This window comes from Microchirus variegatus (assembly GCF_963457635.1).
Source record: "Microchirus variegatus genome assembly, chromosome: 2".
Classification (NCBI taxonomy): Eukaryota; Metazoa; Chordata; class Actinopteri; order Pleuronectiformes; family Soleidae; genus Microchirus; species Microchirus variegatus.
In genome coordinates, this window is record NC_139803.1 from 39,482,039 (window position 1) to 39,488,706 (window position 6,668).

Here is a 6,668-nt window from a genome sequence, read left to right on the forward strand (position 1 = left end):
AAACGATAATGTGAATATAACGTCCAAAACCCCAAGTCCAACGTGTTCACCAAGGATTGCTCACTGTCAGTGTTGTAATGTAACATAGGAGAAATTAGAGGTGGGCACTAGGTTAACGCACGTTAGCGAATGACGCCGTTTCCATGACGACTGATCGGAAAAAGACGGGGCGTGATGTCCTGTTTATGTGCCGTGACACCGGAGTCCAGGCACCGTTTAGCATTTAGCTCCATTAGCTGCATTAGCTCCTTTAGCGCCAGTTAGCGCGCCTACAGTGGAACTGGAGCAGTCCGTTTATTAAAGGAAAAGAGCAGCGCTACAACTATCCAGCGTACCCGAGTACTGCGTATGTGTGCCTCTGTTTTTAAAGTTTACCGTTACTTTAGAGACTAATTTTAACAATCCGGAGTCACGTAAACATGACATCACGTCATGGAAACGGCGCCGTAATCGTAACCACGGTTAACGTGCCCACCACTAGTACAAATACTTTCTGACTACTTCCACTAAATTTCCTAAATAAAATGTGTACTTTTACTCCAATAAATTCTAGTTGGTGTAATGCCTGTTTGTTGTCGCTCGTTGTTTCTAGCGGCACTAGCTGTTAGCCGTTCAGCTGTTAGCCGCAGATTGCGGCTCCAAGTGGACAGCTCCAACACACCAGCGGCTCATTGTTTACCGTGTCCGACACCGAGGCTCCGGTCTCCGGGTTTTCTGGTCTCCTGTCTCCGTATCTCTGTTGTTCCGGACGCCAGGTTTTAGCTAACAGTGTGACGTTGTTTCAGCACTCAGCTGAATACAACTTCTTGGAGCTAACTTACTTTTAAGTACAGTAAATGTCTGGTACTTTAAGACTTTTACACAAGTAATATTCTAAAAGGTGACTAATTTCTAACAAAGTCATTTTCTGGTAAGATACTTGTACTTTTGCTTTCAAGTACTTTCTACAAGCCTGCTCCCACGTGTTTGGAGACGTCGTGCAACCTGCCGTCCACAACTTGTCTTATCTGAAAATCCGCGAGAAGGAGAGAACAACTGTCTGTTTTAGAAGCTGCTGCTTAAAAGGTACAAAGGTTGTCATTTTTAAACCTGGTAAGCCGTCTGGTTTGGATTCGGGCGCTGCTTCTTTTTTTTTTTTTACTGCAGGGTGCAAAGGTCAACGGAATCAAAGTCAAAGCTGGAATGGGTTTTTCCCGGACATGTCGTTTTAAATTGAGTGGAAAGAGGAATGTTTTCCATCAGCAACAAATAATGACAGGTCTTGTCCTCTTCAAGGGTCAAGCAACACCGGTGAGGGCGGGACGCAGAACGATGTGTACGGACAGGTATCAGCGAGAAAAATAAGAGTCTTTAACTTTCATACTAAAGAAAAACCTAACTTCTAAAGGACTAGATTAGCCAATCATTTGCATTCATGTCTCCAGTCACTCCATGAACGTCGAGTACCAACGCTCACTCTTGTCCTAGCTTTGTTGTGGTCTCCAACAACTCCTGAGGGAGATCTCTGGTAGCTGCTAAATGCTCCATTGTGTTCAATATAGCTGGTCGCTAACTGGGTCTGTCTGCTGTTTGGTGCACAGTAAAGTTGCAGGTTGTAAAAACCAAGACAATGGGCCTCTTTCATTAATATCTTTTGAATTTATTTCCTTCAGAAAGTTCCCCCAGAAGTGTCTATGCCAGGTTTACACCAGAAAAGAAGTATAGTGTGTAAAATATGTATAAAAAAATATAATAAAATAGGATTTATAGTCATTTATATCATACAATATTATACAACTTTGGAGCTGAAGACAACTGTCCATTTTCCACAAGTATGGCGCTAGTCAAATGTGCATTAAAGTGCTCTTGAATATGCATAGATTCTTGAGACAGTACTTGAGAACAAATCCCAAATAAAGCATTTGTGAGTCTCGGGATCTTAATAAAACTGTGTGAGTGGGTTTTAGGCAGAAAAGTGTCCCGAAGAACTTTGGCGAATGATGATGTATGAGCTGTTATATGTTAAAAGACTGTATGGAACAGAGGCTCAATGAGTTGAAAGCACATTTTCTGTCCTTTACACGAACATTGGACCCATTGTTAATATGAAAATATAGATTAGAGCAATATACATGTAAAATGTAATCAATCCTATAAATAGAAGTGAAGCACAGGTAAAATAATATTATTTCTTTCAGAAGAACATGAATTGAGCGATGGATTGGGTCAAACCTTGGCTGATATAAGTCAGGGGGACAAAGAAAATCGATCCAAATATATGCAGCATCAATTATCGAAGCCCTAATCTCCAAAAATCAACATCGGCAAAGAAAATTCCATATCGATAGACCTCTAATATCGACTATGATTCCATTGGAAGAGTCCACAGTTCAGGTTGCTTCGGGCTGCGCTGCACTCTCGTTTTGTTTTTCCACACATAAACAAGTCGAGCTAAATGAGTCATCGCGGGTTTTTCAGGTCAAATCTTTGCTCAATTGGACGACTCTGTTGGCAGAACAATGCGCAACGGACAAACAGAATGACCACATGATCTATGGGGCTGTAGGAAAAGTGTTAACACACACTGGACTTTCCCCCCCCCCCCACCCTCCTCCTCCCTTTAAGGGTTGAGTCGACTCTAATCCGTGAGGTACTGGAATGTGGGTGAGGGCTGCAAGGAATTCCTCTGGATCCCAGAACTCCTGCTTGGCTGTGTTACAACAGGCTGCAGCTCTAACATCAAGCGCGCCGCTACCCAACACATCCAGTAGCGAGCACGATCGCTCAGAAACACGTGTTTGTTGATCTGCGCCGTGCCTGTTTTCCATATGCGATAGACACAGTCCACTAATACCAAATAGTGGGGAGGAAGATATGTCACTTACAACTCGATGCAACCTACTAAAATACTCTGGAGATGTCAGCGTTTGCAGCTGGTTGTGCCTGCAGATAATGTTCTATTTTCTTAGTGTGTACGTATTAATACAATGTCCAGATGTTTCGCATTAAACTAGTGCCATAAGAGCCCACAGGCGATGGTTTAAATAGTGTTTTTGAGGCTCAGAAACACTAGGAAACCAAACACAGCCCGGAGCTTTTCTCCAGGCTGTGTTTTCTTTAATGGGCTTCAAATCACCGTATAATAAACACAGTATTGTTTCACACACACACACACACACACACACACACACACACACACACGGCCACACCACAGGCTCACCTTTCTTAACTGGAAGTGTGTAATGGATGTTGACGTCAAGGTATTATAAATCTCGAGTCCGAGTGCGTCACAGCTGAGCGGGCCAGCTCGAATGTCCCTATCTGGAAGTCCCATCATCATTATCATCATCATCATCATCATCATCATAGTCGTCGTCCTCACCAGAGTCGGAGACTTCTGTGTGTGTGTGTCTGAGTGTGTTCTGTAACCGTGAGGCACGACACTCGCGTCCATATGGGCATTATGTATTGAGCTGCAATCATAGATTGTGCAATAGAAATAGGCGTAGCCTTCCAATTCCAAAAAGTGAAGCTCAGGAAGCAGGACATAAGTAGCATGTCCTAGCACCATGGGAGCGACGCCATTGACGTATTTTGAACGGAAGTATATGGGAAAATGGGCCAAACTTCTCTTTTGGAGTTAATGCTCTCAATTACAGGTCTTGATCAAAAGTATATGATATCAATTTGGCCTGGTTGCAGGTGAACTTCTGTCACTTTTTGTTGACTAAAGTCAGCTCACTGTCAAAGTGCATCAGGGCAAATGGATCATTTCTTGATTATTCCTTAAGAGGTTTGCAAAATATTTTCAACGCATCCTTGTTCAGGGCGATGCCGACTATTATGATGGTAAATTTCAAGTCATTCTGAGATACTTTTTGTTTTTGAGACTAAAGTCAGCTCACTGTCAAAGTGCATCAGGGCAAATGGATCATTTCCTGAATTTCAAAAATGCATTATTCCTTATGAGGCCCACAGGTCTTGATCAAAAGTATATGATATCAATTTGGCCTGGTTGCAGGTGAACTTCTGTCACAGTGCCAGTGAAATCACAAATCTCAAAGTACGTCTACTACGTCCACTCTGAGTCATGAATAACGGCTGCAATGCACAACCGCTGGCGGAAATGCTACAGCGCCAAATGCTAACTTGCTTTAAAAGCACTTTTATTTGATACTTCACAAAAATAAACACTTGGCATAACACTGACAAAAAAACTTCCTCAAAGTTCGATCTCAAATCTCTGCTCGTTCAATTGAAATAATCAACTGAATTTTGTATTTGCAAGAAAATGCAATGACAACGCAGTGAGACAAAGATCTCGACTCTGAAGCCCACAGTGTTCTCATCACCACAAAGGTCTCAACAAGTGTGTAATGGAAGAAGTACGGAACCACCCGGATTCTTCCCAGAGGCAGTCATGAAAGGTAGTGGTCAAGGAGGTGAGCGAGAATCCAACTATTTCTTCTAAACAGCGCTGCAGAGGTCAGTACAATTTTATTGCCCCAGACTGGAACATTGGCTCGCAGTTAGGATAAATTCAAAGTACAAAAGCTATTTCAACAGCATAACAAAATAATACCTACTAAGAGGCAGCCAAACATGCAAGGAATTAGGAATTGAAGCAAGATTATTACACATAATACTAAAACAATATCTGAGTTCAAAATCTAGAGTTTCATGGGCACATTCACCAGGGTTATTGCACCTGGTTCAAGGGAGGTTTCTTTTTTCTACTGCACTTCACTGACTCTCTCTCCCCTGAGGGGGAAGCTTCAAATTCTTTTGCAGAATTGGTAGAAGCTGCAGGAATTAAAACAACCAGACCAGACCATAACAGTAAAGCCCTAAAAAGGGTCAGTCTTGTGTTTTCGACTGAGGACAGTACCTTTACTTGGTAAGCGGGGCGTAAACTGAGAACGTTGGCCGCGTCAGAGATACGTAGCACAACGTTGTACCAGAACGACAACAAATCGGCAAGTTTTGTGTGAGCAAATACCGGGTCTAAGGGAATTAAGTTTTTCTGTTGCCCAATCAGCTGACCATACCATTTTACTCTGGTACCCTAAGGGAAGGGTGCCAAAAATTGGAATGTTGGGGTTGGTTGTTTTGGTAGCATTCTTAATGGTAATGCAAGAAAAATATGGATCGTACCAAACCAAAACATGACTTAAGAACTCTCTAAACTGGAGGACAAGTGTTCTGTGATCCAAGACTTGGACAGAACTCCAAACCCAAAGCATAATGCAAGGACAATGGTGATCGGGATGATCAGGGTGATTGTCTCTAGGTCTTACTGCACTTAAATGGCCCGAAAGAAATCCTGACTTAAACCCTGTGTATGATAAGCGTGGAGACCTGAAGTTGGCAGATCCCTCTCAGGTAAGACTGACAGAGCTTGAGTGGATCTGTCAAGAAAAATGTGATTAACTGCCAAATATCCAGGTGTACAAAGCTTCAAGAGACGTTTTTCAAGAAGATTAACAGCGCGTAATTGCAGCTACCGGGGTTTGTACAAAGAAAGAACCGAGTTAAGGGTCGAATTTGTGTTAATTTGTGTTTTCAACTACATCGACCTGTCTTTTTTGTGGTGATAAATGGCAGTGATCATCTGTACTGTTGAATCAGTGCTTCATTATTCTACTACCTTTGCACAACATAGCTATTTCTGGGTACAAAATTGAATACAAAGGAATGTTAAACTTGCAAAGAAACAACAAGGTGCGTCAATAGTACAGTGTCTCTGCTTTAATTAGGAAGAAATATGACCATTTTCGAGGAAACGATTGGAATCTCTTTCACCTGCCGTGAACTGCCGGTGTCTGTTTTGAAGACAGAGACGTTTTTCTCCGAGAAAGAGACAGTGTTGCATAATTTGATACGTCTGTCTCTGTCACAGAACAGCTGCACATGCGGCCGCTGCCTTAACCCAAACTGAACAAGACCTGCAGGCAGACTGGTGAGGGAATTATGTCGAGAACGGAACCAGGTGTTTTTACAGTGAGGGCGCCCTTCAAAAAACACTGTGATCTGTGTGTGTGTGTGTGTGTTTGTAATCATACTGTTTTCTTCATAGAACTATCTGCCGTGAATCTCTCTGCCCCGGTGATATGCGAGCAAAATGGTTAACGGGAGTTTGTTGAATTAGAGATAACATTTCTATTGTAGTTGCCAGTTAATGTAGCTCAAAGCCATGGTGTCTTTAAGCCACAGGGATGAAATGGTTCTAGTTTCTGCTAGAAATGTTGACCTGCACCTGAAAACTGTACTCTTGACTCTTTCACTTCCTGGACTTGGAAGTTGAAATCATCTCATCATCAGGCTCATCTCAGTTTTTATTTTTTTTAATTCTTACTATGTTACTGTAACATTATATGAGAAATAAAGGCCTCAAAGTGCTAGCCTCATGTAGAAATTGGTATTTTACCAACTTCTGGTTGTGGCGCCTCTTTGGTAGATTATTTAACAAGCGGTGAAACTTCTGTTTTTGTACTTGTAAATGTGGCGTTTGTCTGTCCAAACCTGACTAGAGCCCTATGTGGTTAGTTAGTTTGTATCTTGTCTGTAAGGAATGAATGCAATTGTTGCCCTGGGAACTGCTTGTTTTTTCCTTGTGGAGGTGTAAATACTCTTCGAAAGAAAGAAAGAAGGAATTCAAGTCATTCCGAGATACTTTTTATTACTTTGAA